Source organism: Stenella coeruleoalba (assembly GCF_951394435.1).
Source record: "Stenella coeruleoalba genome assembly, chromosome: 11".
In the NCBI taxonomy this organism is placed as follows: domain Eukaryota; kingdom Metazoa; phylum Chordata; class Mammalia; order Artiodactyla; family Delphinidae; genus Stenella; species Stenella coeruleoalba.
Window position 1 is genome coordinate 64,554,715 of NC_137157.1, and position 24,242 is coordinate 64,578,956.

The 24,242-nt window shown below is 54.4% G+C and overlaps 1 protein-coding gene across 5 annotated transcripts in view; it reads left to right on the top strand.

The window, feature by feature from the left end:
* Nucleotides 1–20,059: 20,059 nt before the first annotated feature.
* Nucleotides 20,060–24,242, top strand: part of HDAC7 (histone deacetylase 7) — a 35,264-nt gene continuing 31,081 nt past the window's right edge. For all 5 annotated transcript variants that reach the window (XM_079936781.1, XM_079936782.1, XM_079936783.1 and 2 more), the window contains exon 1: nt 20,060–20,065. The gene's annotated coding sequence lies outside the window, so the exon portion shown is untranslated. The remainder of the gene's footprint in view (nt 20,066–24,242) is intronic.

Here is a 24,242-nt window from a genome sequence, read left to right on the forward strand (position 1 = left end):
TTCAGTCACATGTGTTGGGTCCATTTCTGTGTGGCCCTTACCTGAGAACCTCAAGAATAGGAAACCAGGCAGCTATTGACAAAAATGTGCCTTGTATTTGAAATGCTGTGCCAGTGACTTGGCAAACTTCAAGTGACTCCTGTGAATATATAGGACTCCCAAAGGGCCCTGAGGAACCAATGTACCCCCTCCATTTCCAAAAACAAGGGGGGTTTATGATAAAGGGCAGCTTTCGTTAAACACACAAGCAAAAATAACTAACCAAAGACACACGTGGTCATCTGCAGGGAAAATCACGCAAGGGAAACATAACCAATGTATTTATTTACAATAAGTTGGCCTAGGGGCCTGTGGATGTGATTTAATTTTTCAGAAGCATCTGAAAAGATTTCAAACCAAATGTGTCAGTGGGGGAGGGGAGGGGAATAGAAGAATTGGCGGTGGGGCTTGAGGGCCGTTTTGTCAAGAAAAGCGAATGGACTTAGGGAAAGGAAACCAGCAGCTGCATAAACGGACACAGGCTCTGGCAGGGGAAGCGTGAAGACATGTCCTTAGAAACTGTTAGGACTCTTATTTAGCATTTTGATAGATGGTCCAGAGGAACACAAAATCTCCACGGCCGTGTGTTACAATCAACTTTTCCAGGTAAACAGAGAGGAATGCACCCACTTAGGAGAAAGTGATTTTAAGTTTTCACATTCCAAGTCTTGGGGCTACATCTGTGCTGTTCGGTAAGGTAGCTGCATGTGACTATTTACATTAAAATTCATTAAAATTCAATAAAAGTAAACATTAAGCTCTTCATCTGCACTCGCCACATTTTCAGCACTCGATAGCCCCAGGGCTATGGGAATGGACGGTGCAGATACCGAACATTTCCCTCATTGCAGAAAGTTCTATTGGACGGTGTTGGTCTACACAATGCATTCTTATCTGGTCCTATGTTTGGATGGTATGTTGCTGTTGAGCTGTTGGGCAGATGGCCACCAAGCGTTCGACACCATATAGAGGGTATTCAGGGAACATCCTCCCTTTACATCAAGCAATGCTGCAGCGGGACTGCTGTGAACACGTCTGCTCCTCGAAAGGACATAAAGAAGAAACATCTCACACATCGTGAGGTTGATAGGCTCAGAGCTTCAGGTGGCATAAATACGTCAGCGCTGTTCCAGGAAATACTGATTCCTTCAGTCCTGGGGACAAGCAGACAGGGCCTGCCTGGAGCGACCAGATCCCTCAGGTCAGGGTCTCTAGCTTCTACCGGGGCTCCCTGGAAGCTGTCTATGCACCTTGGGTCTGTCTGCCTGCCCCATGGCCCTGCAGGGGACAAGGGTGATGAGTGACATCTGGCACTCCTAGTACGGCCAAAGGGCTGCCTCTTTATGCCAACGAGCATCACTGCGGGCAAGAAGCCTGTGAGGCTCCTGAAGGGGTCTGTGCTCCAACTGACCAAGAAGCACAGCAGAATGTGGGGCAGAGGCTGGGAGTGGTGATGGGGGGTTGTCACTGCTCCAGACAGCTGCTTGGAATCTCTGCACTCAGACATGCCGTATGTGGTATATGAGATAGTGTTGCAGGTCGGGTTCTGGGGAAGCCAACTCTGAAATGTAGATGGGAGTGCAGGAAGTTTACTGGGGAGAGGTCTCAAGCTTGGGTGGCAGGGAAGAAAGTGGGATTGGGTAGAGGGAGCAGGGCTGTCCAGCAATCTCAGCGGAGATCTCAACCAACCCTTACGGGGAGCTCTGAAACCGGGATGGTCCTTTGGATTGCCCCAAGTTGAGGTGAGGGAGCAGCCTTTTACATTCGTACATCACCCCGTCCTTGGAGGCAGGCTGTCCCCAGGAAAAGAGTTACCTCTTTTCAGCCAAGGGCAGGTAGGACTGGGGGTTGTTTCTTCACATTTTGTACAACCTGACGCCTTGGGGAGGGACCAGAATGCTGCCAGGCCCTTCTTTTCGGCTCTAGGGAGGGGGGGTAGCCATAGTTCCTGGAGCTCTCTCCAGAGGGGTCGGGGTGGGGGTGGGGGGCGTTCCCAGCCTCTCCCCAGCTCTGGACTGTCTAGTGTTTTTTTTTTTCCTCCCGAAGTCATGTTGAGCTTCACCACTAGGTGGTGCTACTGCCCTATAGGGACAGGTTTGGGCCGCTCGCCGGGCCGCTCTCCCCCACTCCCTCCTCCCTCTACATCCTGCTCCTGCTTTTATAACTCTGTGAAGGTGCCTGGCCTGCTGTGCCTGGGGCCTCTGAGCACCTTCCCTGCTGGTCCCACGTTCCCTCTGAGGTCCAGCTTGGTTGTGCAGTGCTTGTAGTGTCTCCAAGCACAAGTGTCTCCAAGTGTCACACTGAGCCCAGTGCTGTGGACACAGCGAAGAATAGGACAGTCGCTGCCCCCCAGAAAGGTACAGTCCGGGGGGAGAAGACAGACCTGAAAACAGGCCATCACCAAGCAGCAGACGCAGAAGCTGAACGCTTAATGGCATAAACTGCTGGGTCCCTGTCCTGGCTCTCCCACTTGCTACCTTGTGTGACCTTGGGCAAGTGACTTAATACTTTTGAGCCTCAGAATCTTCATCTATACAATGGCAACAATAATAGTACCTACTCCTAGGTTCGTTGTTGTGACTAACCTGTGTAAATCACTTTTCGCAGTACCTGTGCTGCCAGCATCACTATTAGTTTGCAGAGTGAAAGGGTCGTCAAATAAGTTTTCGTTGCAAGTTAACATTGCTCCAGTCCTCTGACCACTGGTCCTTGCTAGGCTCTCTGGACTGGTTCCAGGGGGATCTCTTTGACCCCCCATGCAGATCTCAGCCTCTGGAGCTATAAGCCCCTGCTCCGTGAATATCTACAGGGGCGGGGGGAAGGCGTCATTGCTCCATGTGGCCACCAGGAGGCAGGTGTGCGACTTCATAAGCTAAATAGGCCCGAATTGAAACAGCCCGGCTGGAGAGAAAAGTGTGGGAAAGAGATGGGAAGGTAGAGACAGAAAGACGGGGAACTCTAGTTAATACTCTCTCCGGCTTCTTTCAATTATGGTCTTTCTTTGCCAGCTTCACTGCCTCAATGACCACCACCACCGACTTCCCTGCACACACGTTACTGACCCATAACTAACGTCAGTATTTGCTGGACGGAAGTGGTTCCTGTCCAGAGAGGGGGAAATCAAGATGAGCCTCAAGAATCAGGTTTGCCCCATGTATTTTTTGTGTCACAGTTTCTATTCGTTTACCCTGGCATTCTCTGGACCCATGTTCCCTTGGCGAGGTGCACAGCCAACATGATGCCGCCTGTCTGCCGCTCCAGGAAAACGTGTCATTGTCCAGACTGTGGGACTCGAGCCACGGCCACGTCCAACCACTTGCAGCTCTGACCGTGCACTCAGCCGGCTGCTTCTACACCAGCCCTTCTCAAACGTTTTGTTCTTTGGACCCCTATTTGGACTATTAAAAATAAAGAGCTTTTGTTTATGTGGGTTATATCCATCGATATTAACCAGATTAGGAACTTAAATTGAGAAGAATTTTAAATACTCATTAAATTTTTAAAAAAACCATAATGAATCTAAGTTAACATAAATAATACAATTTTTGTTAAAGGTAACAAAACAAATTTAGTGACAAGAAGGTATTGTTTGACAGTTTTGCAAATCTCTTTGATGTCTGGCTTCATAGAAGGCAGCTAGATTCTCAAAACTGGTTCTGCGTTCCATTTGTTAGGGTATCACACACGATGGAAACCTTGGGAGACTCCTCTGTACACAAGTGAGAGAATGAGAGTTAAAAAGGCAAACAATGATGGGGCTTCCCTGGTGGCGCAGTGGTTGGGAGTCTGCCTGCCAATGCAGGGGACGTGGGTTCGCGCCCTGGTCTGGGGAGATCCCACATGCTGCGGAGCAACTGGGCCCATGAGCCACAGTTACTGAGCCTGCGCGTCTTTAGCCTGTGCTCCGCAACAAGAGAGGCCGCGATAGTGAGTGGCCCCCGCTCGCCGCAACTAGGGAAAGCCCTCGCACAGAAACGAAGACCCAACACAGCCAAAAATCAATTAATTAATTTAAAAAGGCAAATGATGTCTCAGTATTATTATGAAAGTAGCTTTGACCTTGCAAAGCCCCCGAATGGGGCTCAGGGATCCACAGGGGTCCCCAGCCTACACTCTGAGACCCACAGTGCACACTTTTCTAGGCCTCGTTTCCTCAGCCAGACATGCCCCACCCTGTTCTCCATCCCCCAGTTTTCTCAACTCCGCAAACCCCTGCTGATCCTTCAATTTCCAGCTCAGTTTCATCTCTTGCACAGATTCTTCCCTGAACTTCACAATGCTGTACCCTCCCTTGCCCCGTCTGGGTAGAACGGTGCGCCCACTCTATGGTAGAATGAAGTGTACATTGTTGTGTGTTTTAAATTTCTGGTTTGCCTTCGGGGCTCCCTACCAGACTGGAACAAAGGAGGGATTCCATAAATGTAGCTGAATAAATACATGTATGAACGAATGAGTATGAGGCCATGTGCCGCCCACTTCTGTCAGCATCTGAAAGATCTGATCTTCACAATAGATGTCAAATTAAAAAAAAAATTCTGCTTGGGTTCCTGCTGGAAGATGAAATGCAAACAGACTTATGCAAATTTCAGCACCTTCCCCTGAACTTTGGAAACTGAGAAGTTAAGTCCCTGTGGCTTCAGAACCCACATGCTAACTACCTCTCCCTACAGCACCTGCCGTATCTCCCTCATTCTGCATGTGGAGGGTTGGGTTTTTGGTCCAAAATGCAGAATTTAGCATTTAGCCCTATTCATATCTATCTGATTTGGTTTCGCCCACATTTTAGCCTGCTCAAATCTTTTGCATCTTCATTTTGTCATCCAACATTCTGACCATCCCTCCTGGCCTTCCATCTTCCAAAACTTTGCTCCGCAGACCACGTACAGAGCTGGCTAAGACAGAGGCAAGACGACGCCTTCTTGCAGGTTGACACTAGCGCACTGACCAGACTTGGGATCAGGGTCCCTACCAGAGGGACTTGACTTGGGTTCAGTTGTTCAAGACCTCCCTGGGAGAAAGGGAAGGGGTGGGTAATGAGATTGAGTCTTGGGGAGGCGAGTGGATGCCTTGCAAAAACCCAGGCATTCACAGGAATTTGGGAAACTTGGCAATGCTCCCACAACCCTTCCCTCTCCAGGACTCAACAGTCTCACCCCAAGTCTGAACAGATTCTTATAGAATTAGACCAGATCGAAGCCAAGGCTCAGGGATCCAGGGATACCTGATATAGGGGATGCAGGAAGGGGTGGATCAAGTATCAAATTCCAAGCTGGATTGTTCTGCAAATACCGTCTGAGCTGGACTCGGGGAAGAAAGACACAGTCTCCTCCATAGATTCTGGTTGCTGAGAGGGGAAGGTGGTGAGCAGAACTCCTCGGTGAGAAATGGAGAAGTCACGTGCAGCCCAGCCTGGCAGCCCTTATTTAGCTCAGCGGGGTCTCCCCATTGTCCCCTCCACTTGCACTCAGACTCCCACAGGGCATCTGGAAAGGCCCTTGCCACCCTGACCCAACCCCATCTCATTACAAATCCTGTGAACATCTGTGGCAGTCAGCATGGGGCAAGGGCAAGGTGAGGTGAAGTGAGTGCAGGGGCCCCAACAGTGTCTGCACCTGGCTCCTGTTTCGCTGTTTGTCTCCCAGGAGGGCCAGGTAGAACAAGCAGCCCATCACGAAAGGCTCAGCCCCTGGGGCCAGCCCAGCCTGGGTGCGGAGGGCCATAAGCAACCGGGTTCAGAGTGTCAGGGAAACCCCTCCCCGCTGCCCCCTTTGTTGCCCCCAGCCCCACAGATTTAAATGTCTTCCCCTCTCCCACCCTGGAGCCGTAGGAGAGCAGCAGGGAGGAGACGGTGAAACAGCCCTGGGTGATAAAGTGGGGTTGGGGAGAAGTGATAAAGGGGATGGGAAAGAAGCCAGCCCCACTTCCTCTCCGATAGGGACCCCGCCCCGAGGGGCTCCTGCCTTCTGCTGTGTTCACAGGAAGGCCTTGAGGTGGCGGAGGAGTGGATGGGAGGGGAGCAAAGGGAGCACTGTCAGTGGGCAGGATGCCAGTAGACTTGGGAGAGGACCGTTCAGTTGGTTGTTGGTTCCTTCACATGCAGCCCACCGCGGACCTGCAGGGGCTGGGCTGTGGGCACGGAGGCAGAGGGAGCCCAGGTGCTCCCTCACACAGCGCCCTGCCCACGCTGCACCACTCCCAGCCTTGAGGGAAGCAGCCACGGGGGTGAAGGATGAATCCTGATACCACCTGTCACTAGCTGTGTAACTTGGCGGCAATGACGTGAGCCCTCTGGGCCTCGGTTTCCCCACCTATGAACAGGGTCTTTGTGCAGCGAATGGGAGGAAGCTTGCAGGGCCTCCTCTAGGGGAGCAGGTGAGAACAGCAGAAGCTGCAACGAGGGGGGAGCAGGATTTGAACTACCTGCCGGACTGCTGGTAGCTGGACTTGCTCTGTCTCTGCTACAGAGCAAAGATACTAGTTGCGCTCACTTGGGAGGTGTTGCGAAAAGTAAATAAGTGAACACACAGCATTTAGACTTGGGTCTGGTTGCAGTAAGGGCTTGGTGACTCTCAGCCTTGGTTATTAAAACTCTCATCACTCTCTCAGGGATCCTCTCCTCTCCTAAGTCATCGTCCTTCCAACATACACACATCCCGAGTCAGGACTAGAGGAGGTGGAAGCTGGGACTCACAGGTGGGCTCCTCTTGTGAAAGACCCAGCCCTGCTCAAGCCACCCAAGGAGGGGGAGGGCCAGGCCCACCGCACCCCGTTCCAGACCAGGGCTCTGCTCCCTCCCATTATCTCCTCCTGCAAAGCCGCCTCCACCCATCAACCCCCAACAGAGATTACAGACCCTCAACTGTCTCCAACTGCCCTGATTCACGATGAGGCTGGGCCCTTGCCACACCACACACACCCCATCCCCCCGGCTACCCCACCTCTGTCCCGAGGTGGAGGGGAGGCTGCCTGCTTCTCAGGGAGCTGGGGGAGGAAGGGGGGGATGGCCAGGAGGACACGGCCCCCACCCCGGGGCTGCCTCTGGAGCTCGAGAGGAAAGGGGGAGAGGTCTCAAAGGCCCCCAGGCTTCCCCTGTCTGTCTTATTTTGCCCTCTCTGCGTCTCCAGGCCGCGTCTGCAGTTTCTGCCTCCCTCTCTCTCTCTCTCTCTTTCTCAGGCTGCTCTTCCCCCCACGCCCAGAGCACACCTGGTTCCTCACATCAGATAACCCAACCACAGCAGCCCCGGCCCTTCCAGCAGCCCCTCCTCGCCCCCTGCCCTCTTCCTCCCCCGCCTCCTCCACCTTGTGGCTCCCTGACTCACCTAGATTTCCCTGGGGAGGGCTGGGGAGGGGGTCCCCAAAGCCGTAAAGCCTTACTGTTTAATGAGGGTGTGAGAAGACTACTCTTCCTTTTCCTGCCCCCCAACACACACACATGCGTGCACACACGCGCACACACACGCATACGCACACATATGCACGCACGCACACAGATATGCACGCACACGTGCACACACGCGCACAGATATGCACACACGCACATGCACGCACACTGGAAACTATACCCCCGTGCCCTGTTGGAAACAGAATGAAGGGGAGGGAGGGACCTAGGGGCCAACCTTGAGGCATGAGGAAAATCCAGCCTGAGGACATAGGGGGCGGGGGTCGCAGAAAGGGGTTCCCTAGCTCCCCGCTTCCAGGCCAAGAGAAGCTTCTTCCCTTTTCCTGCTTGCGTGAGCTCATCCGGAGTCTCAGCAGGGCCTGCCTCAGGCCAGGGTCCGAGCTGGGGAAGTGGGTGGACACAGTCTGGGCCGTTCACAGTCCCAGCCCCTGCCTCCTACTCCCCAGAAAAGGCCGGGTAGGGAGGGGCTAGGGGTGGGGACCCCCGTGGAGGAAGAGGTGCTGAGAGTGCGGGGCGCTGGGCTTGGGGGAGAATTGGTCAAGATATTGTGGGAGGGGGCGGAGTGGGGCACAGGAGGGAGTGGGACACAGGAGGGAATGGGACAGGACCTGCCGGGTGCCTGGGAGCTGAGGCTGGACGTTTTAATGCCTCTTGACAACAGATGAATCATAGGCAAATTATGTGGAAATAATGGCATAAATAAAGATGTGTTATTTCAAGGCCCCAATGTGCGTTGCTGGAAGAGAGCTGAGGGGGGCGGGACAGGAGGCTGCCCAGGCCGGATGGTGCCTGTAGTTGGGGGCCCAGGTAGAGTTCCCGTGGGGGGCAGTGGAGGTGATGGCCCACTCACGTCTCTCGTCACCTTCGGGGCGATATGAAACAGCAGGTGGCCAACCACAGCCTGCCAAACCCTCCCCCAGGGCAGAGTGGCCCTCACATACCCTAAGCTCCCTGGTGATCCCCCCAACCTTCCCCTAACCTCCCTGGGGCCACTGCTACCCACACACATTTTTCCCTGTCCCAGTGCCTGCTCTTGACTCCTGTCCTCTTGGGACTGTCCCTCCAGGCCCAGCACAGGGTCTTGCCCCGAGCAGGGACACAGGAGCCAACCAAGCTCCAGGGGCCTTCAGTGAACAGAGCACCCCCGGAACCCAGACTGGGAATCTGGGCCTCTTCCATCTGGTGGGTGCTGAGCTAATACCCGCAGTGACCTAACGGCTGGCACAGAGCCCAGTAAATATATCTGCTAGAGGAATGAAGTCAAGACCTCCATCAGGTCATCAGGGCGCTCCCTGCAGCCCAATCTAGGCTTCTGGTCAACCCTCATCCCCATTCTCCGTAGCGCTTCACAATGTTGACAGTTATTAAACGACTAGAGAAACGTGTGCTTTCACACCACCCAACACAGTCACTACCTGTTACTCGTATTTCCTCTCAATCTTTTCCTCTGTGCTTCCGTCGGGTTTCTTTGCCATCACCGGGCATGTAGAAGTCTGTATTCTCTTGCCATGCTATGTCACATTCAAAACATCTTTTTAACTGTTTCGTAATTTTCTATGGAGTGGAAATATAATTTGCTTCGCAATTTTCCAGTTGTAGGTGTTAAAGTTGGTTCTCATTTTCCACATGGTAAAGAATGTGGTGATGAGGGCTATTATGCACATATTCCACTCGCCCCACCCTGAATTTTGGTTATAGAAATCGAGTTTAGGGTACTTTGGGTGGGGTCATTGAGCCAAAGGGTAAAAACAGCTTCTAGCTCTTACTATATGTTGCCAAATTGATATCAAAAGAAGTTACACCACCAACAACGACACGTACATTTCACCACATTCTCACTAATGTTTGAAAGCGGTGCTTGCCCTCATCTTGTTTGAATTGGCGTTACTTAGATGGTGATCAGGTTGAATGTTCCCCTACCTTTGCTTACTGGCTGTGTTTCCTCTTTCCCCGAAGAGCCGTTTCTGTGCTTTGAGCTTGAGCCCACCCCTGTTTCAGTGTTTATTACCAATTTGTGTGAGGCGAGCTCTCTCTATAAGGATTTTAAAGCACCGTCCATTGCCATCGAGTGCAGATCTCTCCTTCGTGATGTTCTCCCCACTTTGGATTGTGACATGGCGCTTCCTCTTGCTTCATTTAAATCTCTGGCTGCTCCCTCTCCGCTCTCACCGAGGATCTCTGGTCTTTAGTTGTCCTTCCCTCCTCTTCTGAGCTCCGGAGAGCAACTGTCCACTCAACTTCCCCCTGACCATCCCACCAGCACCTCAGTCCATGTGTCCACAGCTTGACTGTTTTTTTCCTCCAAGTTTGCTTCTCCCCCCATATTCCCTAACTCTGCTGCCCGAGGACCTTTGGGTGATGTGTCCAGAAGGAGACAGAGGAACGCAGAAGCTAGTGTATCTGAAGGGTTAATGAGATTCTGTCAACCTCTGGCTTAAGAGGACCAGGGCTGGGAAGAGAAGGAGGCGGCCAGTTGTCTAGGGAGATGTCACTCTGTGACTCAGTCTCCTTGCTTGTCTGTATACTGGGACTGGTTCCAGGTCTAGAGACAGATGCTTGAAAGCCAAAGTGGGTGGCCTTCCTCCTAGAGCAAATTAACCCTTGGCATTGACCTCACTGGCCTCGTCCTCCACTTCCCAAGCCTCTTCCCCGGCAAGGGACTAGAAGGGCTGAAGAGGAGGTTAAGCTACTGTTGTCTAAACCTCTGCTGTTCGATACAGTAAGCCACTAGGCACAGGTGCTATCAAGCACCTGAAACATGGCTACAATGTACTACAAGTGTAAGATACACACTGGATTTCCAAGAGGTAGTATGAAAAAAGAATGTAAAATGTCTCATTTACAATTTTTTATTTCGATTGCAGGCTGGAAAGATGTTTTTACATATATTAGGTTAAATAAATATACTATGAAAATGAACTTCACTGATGTATTTTTACTTTTATTTTTTAAGAAAATTTAAAGTTACACACATGGTTCCCATTCCGTTTCTATTGGGCGGTGCACGTCTAGCCCCTCCTAGCGGGCAAAATGCGGGGCTCCAGGCTGAGCGGCTCCAATGAGGGCTCATGACGGATACAGATACAGACCCACTGGAGATGTGGACCAGCCGAAGGTCGAATCAGATGTAACCAACCAGGCAGTGGCCAGTCTCCCCCAGGCAAGGCAAAGCAAAGCAACATTTCCGGGACAACAACTTGCATCCTGGACTTCATGAGGCCCCCTTAGCTGGCTCTCGGCTCTACAGAGCTTGTTCCCGTGGACAAGTTAGTCCAGGAACAATAGTCCCCCAGAGCTTTGGATCTCCCCACCTCAATAGTTCATGGGGAAGTTCTCCATCATTCCATCTCCATCATTCCCTGGGCCCCTCTCCAGAAGCTGGAAGCATCCTTCCTTTTGTCTAGAGCCCTGCCTCCCGCCCACTCGGGCTTCGGCTCAGCCCACCTGTGGGCTGGGAGGGGATGAGAGAGGATGGTGGGCCTCTAGATACACCGGCTGGGCCACAGACATATTTTATGCTCCATTTCTAATGTCTGTCCTTCCTGTTGTCCCACTGATAGAAAAACAGAAAGGGAACAGGAGGCGGCTGGGTTGGCAGGCACAACTCACTGGGCTGCCCTGCTCCGTCCCATCCTCCCTTGCCCGGGCCCCAGCTGAGCCATAGGAGGGCACCAGGGGCTGGGGCCACAGTCTGCGTGGGTGTGCCCCTCCTCTCCCCCAAGCCTAGAAGACTCCACCTCTCCCAGGTCCTGGCTGGGATCCGAAGGCCCCAGGCAAGTGGGGGAAGGGGAGCCACTCCTACTTTCCCAGCAGCTGCTGCTGCCTCTTCCTGTTTTGCTAAAACTTTGGCTCTGGACCCGAGGGGTTGGGGGAAGTCGCCAGCCGCTCCCGCCCCCCAAAGGTCAACCTCATCCCCCTGGTCCTCTTAGCTAGTTATTTATAGCCCCCCAGGCCCTGACTGAGGAGCTCGATCTCTCCTCCGTCAAATGTCAACAGCTGTGGCCATTGCCCCAGGGATGCAGCCAGATGTGTAGATCACTCCAGATGTGCAGTGCCAGGATTTGGGAGAGCAGGCGAGGCCCCTTCTTCGGTGGGTGTGGGCATTCCTTGCAGCCTGGTTCAGGGTCCCCTCCTCAACTCTGCGTCAACAACACCTGAGAATGGGGACGGGGTTGTGGGTGGGGGGTTGGTCGGCGAAGATCCCACATATTTTCTCCAGTCCCATAGCCCGGCTCCCAGAGGGGACAGCTAGGGCTATAGACCTGCTTGGATTTCTTTGAGTGAATTAGGTCAGTACTCATTTTGAGACTGAATTTGTAGGGGAAAACTGCGGTTTAGTGGGACAGGACGCTATCTTCTATTACTAACGTCAGCATCGGGCTCCGTCCCTGACAGCCCAGTGGACGGGAGGCTCCACACCGAGCACTTCACGTCCTGATCAGTCCTCACAACAACCCTAATATGGCAGGTACTTCGTATCCCAGTTTGCGGATGAGGAAACCGAGAAATTCCAGCCCAAGCAGCCCGACTCTAGAGTCTCAATCTTAACCACAGTACAACACAGCCTCCCTCAGCCAGTCCTCCTTTAAATGGTTCCTTGAAAGCTCTGTGCAGAGAAGACTGGAGCCCAGCTTCAGGGTCTGCCCAGGGGGAGAGCGGCTGTCTCTCTGCCTCCTGTCCCCTCCTACCTCTGCCGCTCAGGCCAAGCCAGAATGAGGGATGCGAGGATGGAGCGGAGACGCGGAGACTACTACAATCACTGCCGTTCCAGGCACAGAGGGGGGCAGGTCAGAGCAGGACCACTGCCCTCGCCCACAAGGACCCGATGGCCCGTCAGGTCCCTTCCAGTGTGGTGCGTCCATGACTCTGGGAACCCAACAACTCTTGCAGCATCGGTGGTGGAGTTCCTCCTCTGACAGTTTTCTCCATTCCAGGCTCTTTTCTTTGGCTGTATCCTGCTCTCCAGGAGACGATGAATTCCCCAGGGATAGGGACTGCAGTTCCCGTTGCCTCTGTGCCCAAGAACCTGGCTTGGGCAGAGGAGATGCTCAATAAGTAAGACATTATACTCAATGAAAATGAGTACAGTGGTGGCTGTATGTGGGTGGGCACTTCAAGGTTGCCGCAAGGATGCTCCCACTCCTGTCTCTGCATAGCTACCCTCACCCCATTCTACCCTCCCCTCAGCTCATAGCTCCTTTCCTACACACAGGGGCTACTGGTCCAAATCCACCCTAAAAGACACTCCTGGGGAAGAGAGGTGAGTGTTCTTAGGCCAGGACCTCCTCAAGGTCTTTCCTGGAGATTCCAGGGCCAGAGGTAAGTGTCTCCAAAGAGGAACCATTAAGGTTGGTAACAAGGTAAGATCCTGCCCTCCATCCAATACAGCCACAGGGCCTACGGAGGGCCCTGCTGGGGGCACATAGCAAGGCTGAACTCCCGAGCCCACCGGTGGGTGGACTGCAGCCTCCCTACAGGGGCCACTGGAGCGAGTAATTGTGAGCTGGCTACAGAAAGGCATTTTGCAACTCAGACGAATTTCTTCTCGTTCACGATTAGGGTATGGCCCAGTGGCTGCCTCCCTGACCATAATCTCTGCTGGCACAGGCATCTCGGGGCTGGGGAGTGCAGGCTGGGGAAGGAGCGCTGACCTAGAAGCTGGGATGCCTGAGTTCTCTGCCTTCTCCCCGCCACAGATTAACCATCACATCTCCGGCAGGGAGACTGGGTCCTTGGTTCCCTCATCTCTGAAGGCGTGGTTTGATTAGATCAGAACGTCCCAAAGCTAACCACATCTTAGAATTACCTGGGGATCTGCAGATTACTAGGTACCCTCTGCCACCCCAAAGAGACTGACGCAGACTGTGAGAGAGCCCCAGAATCTGTTTTTCACAGGTTCTTCCACGTGACTTTGATCTAATGTCAGGTTTGGGGGATCCTACACACTAGATAATCTTATAAATCACTAGCAGCTCTTAGAAGCAAAGATTCTAGTAAATGGAATGGCCATAACAAGAGGTTTTGGTGCTGCGGGGTTTTATCAGAGGGCAAGTGATGAGTGGTGTATTTCATCATTACCGTCCATTACTATTTTTTTCCCAGTTTTATTGAGATATAGTTGACATACAGCATTGTATAAGGTGTACACATGATGATTTGATTCGCATACATCATAAAATGATTATCACAAGTTCAGTGAACATGCATCATCTCATATAGACACAAGATTAAAGAAATAGAAAAAAAAGGTTTTTTCCTGTGATGAGAACTCAGGATTTACTCTCTTAATAATTTTCATAGATATAAAGCATATATAAAGCAGTATTAATTATATTTATCATGTCGCACATTATCATTATATCCCTGGTACTTATTTATCTTATTACTGGAAGTTTGTAACTTTCGACTACCTTCCTCCAATTCCCCCTCCCTCCAACCCTCCACCCCTCACACCCACCCCCTGCCTCTGGTGACCACAGATCTGATCTCTTTTTCTAGGAGCTTGTTTGTGTGTTTGTTTTGAAGTATAATTTACCTACAACACTATGTTAGTTCCTGTTACCCAACGCGGTGTTTCGATATCTCAATTTTCAATATTCCGACCATCATCATCACTATTGCTGTTATTATTTTGCCGCTGGCATTATTGTTATGGAGGGACGTGGCACTGCCCCCATCTGCCTGTTTCTGTCACTAACAGGGCTCTGGCTTGGAGGGGCCCTTGCTTACCTCCAGGCTAGAGTGGAGCTGGGAGAGAGGGGACGGGAGGAATGGGCCGTCCCTGTAGGTGGGGCCTCTTGGCCAGGGGATCTTTCTGTCTCTCTCTCCTGGGTGGAGTTTGGCTGAATGGGCTTTGGCACCCGCCTCTGGAGCTGGGAGAGGATCTTCCCATCCATGTTCCTCCCCCACTTTCAGTCTCAGTGGCCTCAGCCCTGGGGACTGCCCCTTTCTCCTCCTCCTGTCCCCATTTCCTCCCCAGGCTCCCTCAGTCCTCACCAACCCCATTCCTAAACCTCACTAATCTGCTTGTCACCCTCTGCTTCCTTGCCTCGCCCTTGCACATGCCATTCTCTCTACCTGGAATGTCACCCCCTCTCCCCACACCGATTCACATTTCTGGGCTCTTTGAAAACCCAGCCAAAGCTCACCAACTTCATTTCGGCTGTGATCTGCTCAGGTCTTTCCTCTTTGTCATGTACTCATTTGCACTCGAAATAACACGATCAGAAAACTGCTTTTAGACTCAGAAAAATAAGTAGAGATGATCTAAACCAGCTCTCTCATTTGATAGATGAGAGACCAACCTGAGGCCCAGAGAGGTCTTAACTTGGCCAAGATCACACAGTAGTGAGAGTTTTTGAAATAGTTGGCTTCACAAGAGGCTTTCAAGTATTTTATGTGTTTTATTTCCTCAATACAATGTGATCAATATGAGGGCAGAGGCTGTGTTTTTGTTTTCATTTTTGCTTTTGTTTTTTATCTCCACTGTGGTGTGTGTGTGTGGGGGGGGGCAATTGTAATAGTTCTAAAACTCAAAGTGGTACAAACTTTTGCATATATTATTCATATGATCTCAGACCAGCCCTGTGAGGTAGGTAACCAAAGCCTTGCTATTTTACAGAGCAGGAAACTGAGACTTAGAAACGTTTGACCCAGGAAGTTAATGGCAGAACTCAAGTTCCCTGCCTCCTCGTCCCAGCCCAGGGCCCTGACACCCACGATGCTCTCCTGAGGTTCCTGGCCGGGACCTGGGGTAGCCAAGGGGGTGGCCTCTGCCGTCTTCCTCGTTCACTGTGCATTCTTCACCTTGGGGTTGAGGAGACCTTGCCTTTGGCTTTCTGCCGCTCCCCATACTGTCCCACTGCTTTCTCCTTGTGTCCCCCCGTGGCATGGTCGGCACATAGACACATACACATATATACTCAGAACTGCAGGTGTCTAGGGCAACAGACCACAGGGGAAACCACATCACCTTTGTTGACACTGGAGGGAGGTAGGGGGACAGGGAAGGAACTTGCTTAGTTCTCTCCACCTGCCTCTGCCCCCACAGGCATCTCACCTCCCAGCTCAGGCTATCTGAACTTGTAGCCATGCCCCAGCCTCTTCCTGATTTATCTATCCAATTCTGGCCCAGGAGGATATATGGCCTCTTCTGTCAGATCCTAAAATCCTGGATGGGATCTGCCTAGCTGTACCCCAAAGCCACAGCCCTCAATCCTAACCAGAATACTTACATAGCTCCTCTGATCCCTACTGGGCAATGTAGCAGACAAAGGTGGCAACCGGGGATGAGAGGACAAGGCTGGGGTCAGTGAGGAAGGAAACTTGACATCTAGAATGTCACTGCTAGATGAGCGGGACCTCTAGTAACCAGGCTGCACTGGAGCGGGAGACCTGACTGCAGCTTCTGCACTGTTTTGACCTGCTAGAAGAAACTGCACAGGCTCTGAATCAGGCATATTTGGGATTAAGTCACTTACCGGTTCTATGGCCTTGGGCAAATCATTTTGTCTTTCTGAGCTTTAGTTTGCTAACTAAAACAAAGGGGATGATAATGAGATATAAGTGAAAGGGCCTTGAACAGCACATGATACAAAAAAGATGCTCAGTAAATCCTAATTACCCTCCCTCCCTCCCTCCCTCCCTCCCTTCCTTCCTTCCTTCCACTTGTTACATCTGATCCCATGAAACCCTCTATGGAGTGGGGGATCTACTGCCCCTATTTATGTGGAAGTCCAAATCCTGCGCATTGGCACCTGATTCTAGGTTCAGAAACTGGAATGCAACGCCGAACCCACCCAAGGAAGTGCTGTCCCTCTGAGATCTCACCCAGGCCAGGGATCAACACCTTCTGATTGGCCTTGTGGAGAGTGTGGGGGAAGTGCGGGTTAGGCGAGGGGTTGTGGCTTCAGCTACCACATCTAGAAAACTGGGTCAGGAGTGGTCTCAGAGGCCTGAGGTTCAGACCAGAAGACTTTGGATGGAGCTTTGAACCCTGGCACGAGGAGGGCACCCAAAAACACTCGTTGAGTAAGTGAATGGCCTCATCACTTACTAGCTGTGTATCTTTGGTCAGGTTTCTCAACGGTTATGAGCCTTACTTTAATCACAAGCATAACAAGGATAACTGAAGAATAAATGATCTAATGCTTGCCAGGGGGATGGCATAGGGCTGCTACATGGGAAATAGTCAGTAAAAGGTAGCTAAGGAAGGGGAGGAGAGAAGAAGGAGAAAGAGAATGTCAAGTAGACCCAGAGCCCCAAAGAAAGCAGAAGGCGGGTGCCCTCACGCTTTGTACTGGCCAGAGACTCAAGGAAGATGCCAGGAAGCCAAGGCAGGTCCTATGGGACTAATGTCTTCTGCCAGGTGCTTAGTTGAGCAGTCTGTGAGAGGTCTGCACTCAAGAACCTTTAAAAAAAAAAAAAAAAAAAAAAAAGGGCTTCCCTGGTGGCGCAGTGATTGAGAGTCCGCCTGCCAATGCAGGGGACACAGGTTCGTGCCCCAGTCCGGGAAGATCCCACATGCCGCGGAGCGGCTGGGCCCGTGAGCCATGGCCGCTGAGCCTGCGCGTCTGGAGCCTGTGCTCCGCAACGGGAGAGGCCACAGCAGTGAGAGGCCCGTGTACCGCAAAAAAAGAAAAAGAAAAACAACAACAACAACCAAAAACCTCCCCATGGTAACCAGGGTAGAGGAGAGAGAGGTAGCCTGCACTCTTCCGCCTCATGTCTCTTTCCTGGAGGCTCTCTAACACATCCCAGAAAGGGACGTGTGATTTAGAAACTGGCTTAAGCCTTGTCCTCTGGGTGGGGATGGGGGGATGGTAAGTAAAGGGGCAAGAGAAGGAGGGGCACAGTCCAGCTTCCTGGTTGGAGGACTCACCTGCTGTCTTTCTCTCTGCCTAGACTTCGGGGGCAGGGAGCTCTGGTGTGTGTAGAAAGCCATGTGCTGGGTAATGTGGGGACACGCAGAGGCAGGAGGAGATACCCTTTGTGCTCAAACCTCCTGGAACTCAGTGATTAGGTCAAAAAGAAAAAGAAAACTCACAAACAAATCCATGAATGATGCACATGATAGACATGAGCAAACAAGGGCCTGATTTCAGTCCAGAAATAACTACGGGAGTCCTGGGGGGGGGGGTGTCAGGAGGGGGCATTGTGAGGCTAAAGGAGAAAAAAAGCAGGGGAGAGGCTGCGAGTCTGAAGCAACCAAGCCATTTTCCTGGAGGCTGTGGGCAAGGAGAGGGATTCAATTAGGAAGTGGGGGGGCGGTGCTGGGAAAAACACACCTGAGGTGGAAGAACATGTGTCTTTCAGAGTCAGTATGGGGAGTCATAGGGAAAAAAGGTATATTGGGAGTGTCCAGCTGGGGGATGGTCCTTGAAGGCCATGAACATCTGTTCCAATTTAACAAATAACTCAGAGGGAGTCTGAATTCTGTGCAAGGTACTCAGCAAGACACTACAAGGAATGCACCCATGACTAAGGCCATAGCTGGGCTCAGGGGATGTCCACTCTTGAACGTTCTTGGGAAGGAGGAGAGAGTTGAGACAAGTATACAGTGGGTGACGGTCAAAGTACAGGGAAAGATTGACAAGGTGCTGGAGTGGGGTCCTTCGAGGGAAGGAAAGAATCTCTCTGGCTATGGGAATCAGGGAAAGGTTCCTGGAGAAGGTGATATAGACGTTGAGGATTGGACAGATTTCAACAGGAGGAGGAAGGGGCTGGGAGGGAATGCGCTGAGCCAAAGTAGGGGAGTGGGAAAGCATGAGGACACGATGGGGAGCAGCCAGTAGCCCAGTATGGCTGAAATAATAACAGTAATCATAGCAACTAACATCAGTGAGCACTAAGTACCAGGAGGTACTGAGCAGAACAGCAGAAGGGGTGGGAAGAGAGAGAGAGATGCGTGTAGTGCGGCGCCATGCTGTAGGAGACTTTGGATGCCAGGAAAGGGGTCTGTGAGGATAAGTGAACAAGCGCAGAGGGGTTGGACCTGCCTGCTGAGTGAGCGCTGGGACCAGGAAAAGGCCTGAAGTAGGAAGCGGGAGCAACAGGTGGTGAGGCCGGAGCCGGTCTGGCGGGAGCAAGGAGTCTATGGTCATATTGGACCTTGGCACGGCCAAGCCCCCCTAGGCCACTGGGACTCTTGCTTCTAATTTGTCATGGCTCCGCCGCTGGCTCAGCCTCAATTTCTTCTTCTTCTTCTGTAGAATCCGGGACTCTGGCTTTGCAGGACCGAGGGAGGCAGGATGGGAACGGAGGGAAGCTGCACTCTTGCCTTCTAGCAGCGAGGCCCCCAGCGCAGGAGAGCCCAGCGTTTCCGTTGCAGACCTCTCCCCTTCCCGGGAGCCGCCGTGCCTCCGACCCAGCAGATTGCCAAAGGCGACAGGGCTCATACACTAGGCCGGGAAGCACAATGGCGAGGTCCTCAGCCCCTGACCCCTGACTCTGACCTTCTGGTCCCGCTAAAAGGGAGGGGGGGCAGGGAGGGCTGCTGCGTAAAGCCAGCCCGGAGCTGAGTTTATTAGCTGAGGGAGGGCTGGAGGCGGCTGCATTCCGACTCACAGACTGGAACATTTCTGTGATCCGCTGTAATGCACTGGGAGACACTGGGCACATTGCTGAAGTTTGACTCATAGGGACCGGGAGGGGGAAAGTAGGGGGGAGGGTGGTGGGGGGAGAGGAATGGGAGGAAGAGAGGAAGAGGAGAGGAGGGAAGGAAATCCCTTGAGAAATTTCTTTAAAAAAAGAGAACTTTCAAAATCCGCACCACCCCCACCCCCCTTTTTCTTTTAATAGGAACAGGCTGGACCCTTCGATTCCCCTCAGCTGGCGAGGTCGGGGCGGGGGGGGGGGGAGGAGGTGGCAGAGGGGGAGGGCTGGGCAGTGATTCAAATCAGATCCTGGAACTTTCCTCAGGCAAGTCGTGCTTGGGGCGGGGGGCGGGGGTGTCTGTCTGGGACTCCTCGCCGGGACCGGGGGCTCCACGCGTGTCCCGCCGTCCCCCTGTGTAACTGTTGGCTGGTGGGCCGTACGTATGTGTGCTTGTGAGCGCGGGGGTCCTCCCCTGCAGAGTGTCTGTGTGAACGAGTCTGCCCCGGGTAAACATGGATGTGTGCTCGCGTACGTGCTGTCTGCGAGGGTGCGTGCGCTCAGGTATCTGAGTTTCCGGGAATTGTGCGCGGGTCGCTGCGCCGCGCGGCGGCCGGGGCTGGGCGGCAGCGCGGCATCCGCGGGCGGGTCGGGGCCGCGTCCCACGTTCCGGGTTCGGCGCTGCCTCCCCGCGAGCCGGCCGCGCGGGGTGTCCGCCGCCCGCCAGCCCGGGCGCCGCGCCGTGTCTGCGAGGTGGTGTGTCCCCGGGCCGCGAGCGCCGGCCCCCTCCCTCCCCTCCCCCTTGGCCCGCTCTCAGACTCAGATAAAGCATTTCCTTCCATTGTCATCCTACCCGGCCGGCCGGGCTGCCAGGGCCCTCCCCCTCCCGGCCCCCTCCCTTCCTCTCGCCGTCTCACAGTCGCTCCGCAGCCTCCGGCGACCGGGGGGATGTGAGGCCGGCGCCCCAGCCCCCCGCCCCGCCATGAGCCCCCCGCTCTGAGGGCCCCGGCCCCTGGATGCACAGCCCCGGCGCTGGTGAGTACTGGGCTGTCGCCCCCCGCCCGCCCCGCCCTGCGCGCGGCACCCAGCGCCGCCCGCCCGGGCTCGGGCTCCGGCTCGGGCTCCGGCTCGGGCTCCGGGCGGCCCCGCGGGCCCGGCCCGGCGTGCGCCCCCCCCGCCCGTGCCCGCCCCGCCCGTCTCCGCGGGGCTCTGGCAGGCTCCCGGCCCGGGCTGGTTCCGGGGCCGGAGGGTTCGGGCCTCCAGCGGGGCGCCCACATCCGCCAGCCGCGGGGCAGCGACAGGCCCGAGGGAGGGAGTTGGAGGCCCCGGGCCGCCGGTGCGCGGGCCCGGCGTCCCATCACCCCCGTTTGCGGGGAGAGCGGACCGGGGGACCCGGGAGTGAGGGACGGCTGCCGCGGCCCCGGGAGGGGGCGGTGCTCCGGAGCGGAAGGTTGGGAAGCGCAGGGCAAAGGGCAGGACCCATTGAGTTGGGGCCGGGCTCTTAGCCCCGGACATCAGCGCCCCCATCCCGCGAATCCCGGCCGGACCGTACTCCGACCCCTCCGCTGGGGAGAGTGTGATCCCTGGGAGGGAGGGTCTCTGACAGCGAGGTTTCTCTCAGCACCGCCCCCGCCCCCCACCTTTGCTCACCCATCAGGGTGAAGAGACACCTGTGCCCGAGTGAGCTGCGGAGGTGCTGGAGGGGCGCGGGAAGATGGTGACCGCAGGCTGTGTAGTGAGTGGTGGGGGACAGGATGTGTGCCCCCCAAGCCTGCGGTCTGTTGGTCCTGGGGAGTAAGAGCAGGCGGCAAATCTGGCAGCTGGGCTGGGCCCTGACGCCCAGAGTTTCTAGGCCTGTGGGCTGAGAGAGAGAGAAAGAGAGAGAGACCGACCTCTGGGGCTTGCAGGCCGCCCAGCTCCCCCTACCCCCATTTCCTTCCCTCCCGCTGCCCAGGCTACCCATTCGGATCTGACCTTGCCAGCCACTGGTGCTCCTCCCACCAAGTCCAGGCCATTCCCCGTCCCTGCTGGCTGTCCTGCATACCCCAGAGGGCTCCCCCTGCATCTGGACACTGGCTGTCTTGCTGCTGCCCATCCCTCCCCACACCCTCATTCAACATCTGCTTGAGGCCCAGCTCTGCCTGCCAGTTTCAGTGGCCCTGCTGGGGACTCAACATCTGGATTCATCAGCCTGTTCCCTGGACTTGCACCTGGATCCACGGGAACCTTCCTAAGACCCCTGCCCAGCCACTGGGCTGAAAGCAAAGAGAATGTGACTCAGTTTCCTACCTCCCAATGGGCCACCTCGGTGGCCCATTTCTCCCCCATAGCACCCCACAGGCCAGGTCCTCCAAGGGGTTTAGCCTGCCACACACTCCTGTCCTCATACCAGCCCTCTCGGAAGCTCCTTCTCCAGCCTCTACTACACATCTCTTAGCTCCTCCTTGCTCAGCATCTCAGCCTCCCTACTCTGCTCTCTGTTCCCTCTACGCACCTGAATTAATAAGTAAGTTTCCTCCTCTGTGGAGTCACTTCTGGGGAAACTAAGGCACAAAGCAGTCTTGCTGTGTTCTTCCCAGTGAACCTGGACTGGAACCAGGTCCTGGACCTGCTGGGACTCCTCCCCTGCCTTTAGTCCCCTGATGGTTCTCATCCCTGGCTTGGCCAGGCTCACAGCTGCTTCTTGGTATAACATCTGGAATGGCCCCGGGAAGTGTTCTCCCGAGGTCTCTGTGTTCCTTAGCTTGAGCCCAGGGATGGGTGTCTCTCTGGCCACCAAGTCTTAAGCTGTGATCCCGAGGCTGAGAAGGTTGCATTCAGGTCTTGCACTGACTATTCCAAGAATCTAAACTGGTCGCTCCGCTTTTATGCTGGAGCTCAGTTTCCCCATCAGTAAAATGACCACAGAGGAGGAGATGGATCGGTGGGGGCTCTTATGCCGACCACTTCCTTCAGGAATAATGGACCCCAGCTTTCATCCTGGTCTGGGAATGAGAGTTGGAACTTTCTCTTCGTCCATCCTCTCCTCAATTCGGATATGAAGCCCTTGGAAGTGAGAAATGCATGTGTGATGGGCGTACGAGCGGGGACCCTCCTGTAGCTGCAGGCGTCCTTGCCCAAGGCCAAAGCCTGCGTAACCCCTGGCATCTCTTTGTCTTCCTTCTCCTGACCTTTCATTTTAAGAGCTAGTAATTTTGAAGTTGGCAGGGGTCTGAGAGAAGATGAGCTAATGCAAGGCCCAGGGTCACCCAGCCAGGGAATGGCAGGCTGAGCAGGGCTGGGACCAGACCTTCTAACTCTGCCCATGCCCATTCTCCTGGCCTTCTTCTCCCCTGGCCTGGCTCAGGTCCTGCCCATGCCCCCTTCACGCCTCGGCCCTGACCTGTCCTCAGTCGGCGTTGAGACTGGGGCCTGTAGTGGGGTGTGGGGTATTGCTGGAAACAGGGCCGGGGTAAGGCGTGGGAGCTGGCCTCTGTCCTCCCCAAGGCTCTGGGACTGTGCGTTTATGTGTTGGATTTGTTCACTAGATGGGGCACTTCCTCTGGGGCAGGAAGCTTTGATTTCCTGTGGTGGGGATGCTGGTAGGATTAGAAGCGGGGGACTCAGCTCTGGGCCATCCCTGATGTTGTTGTTTGGAACCAAAAGGGGCAGAGTTTCTGCATAAGGCTGCTTTCCCTCACCCAGGGGAGGCAGGAAGGAGAGCATTGGTGAGGAGGCCTAGGCTAAGGCCAGAGCAGGAGGCCAAGAAGGCAATGAGATGGGGGGTGGGCAACACAGCAGGAAGCCTGGTCAGCAGGTGACCCTACCGGGTATTGTGTTTCCCTGTGATATTTCCCCCTGTTTCTGTGGCAACCTTCCCTGGGGGACCCAGGCTTTCGAGCTGCAGGAAAATGCCCCCAGACAGCCCTTTCCTTAGAGGTCTGAGTATTAGGAGGAGTCCCTCAATCTGGCCACCTCCTTTGCCATTTTGGCGCCTAGGCCCAGGGCTTGGGAATCTAGGCAAGTGGGTTGAGCGAGCACTGGGGGTCGGGGTGGGGGGCTGGGCTGGGTGGAGGCCCTTTTGCACCTCCCCGGGGGGACGGGAAAGAGAGGGCCTGCTGGACTTTGGGGAGGGCTCTGTGCCTCCCCTCATCCCATCTCCCCACTGTCCTCCAGCAGCTCTCCCCCTTCGAAGGGGGAGCTGGACAGCATGCTGCCTGGGGCAAGGGGTGGGGGGTGGCAGAGGCGGGAGGGATGTTTTCATCAGCAGAGCATAGCTCCTTTGGTCCTGGACCAGTTCCCAGAGGCAAAATAAATTCAGGATAGTGTCTGTTTAGTGTGGGTCAGCATGTGATGGGTGTGTGTGCACGCTGGGTATGTGGTGGTGGGCCTGCATGTGTGCCCCTGGGCTGTGTATGTAGAGGTGGCGATCCACGTGGTGGCTCTCTGTTGGGTGTCTGGGGAACACGCACACGTGTAGTGCAGATGTGTGTCGTCTGTAGAGCTGTGCACCGTTGCAATTCGTGGCTCTGCGTGGGGTGTGTGGACACGTTTTGGGGGGACGTATGCCTGTGCAGGAGTGGCTTTTTTTTTTTTTTTTTTTGGGGTACGTGGGCCTCTCACTGTCGTGGCCTCTCCCGTTGTGGAGCACAGGCTCCGGACGCGCAGGCTCAGCGGCCATGGCTCACGGGCCCAGCCGCTCCGCGGCATGTGGGATCTTCCCGGACCAGGGCACGAACCCGTGTCCCCTGCATCGGCAGGCGGACTCTCAACCACTGCGCCACCAGGGGAGCCCAGGAGTGGCTTTTTTAATGGAAGTCCAGGTATCTGCTGGAAAGCATTTTCATCCCTCCTCAAATGCCGGTTCCCGGAGCATTTGCTTTAGAGTCACCTGGGAATGTATGAAAAATAAAGATCTTCAGGCCCCATTTCAGATAGACTCAGAGTCCGCAGGGGTTGGGCCTAGGAATCTGGAGTTTGACATGCGCTTCAGTGAGCCGGTGCAAAGCCGTGTTTGAGGACTGCCAATCTCTTCATATTTTCTTTTGAGGAAACTGAGACCCACAGAAGGTATGTGGTTTGTCCAAGGACGCAGGGATATTAAGAGGAAGAACCAGGACAAAATTCAAGCCTTTCAAGACCAATCCAGGACCCACCCATGCGTCCCCTGCGGTGTACATGTCCACACTCAGCGTGATGCCGTGGACCACATGGGACTGGTGCGGATGCTTAC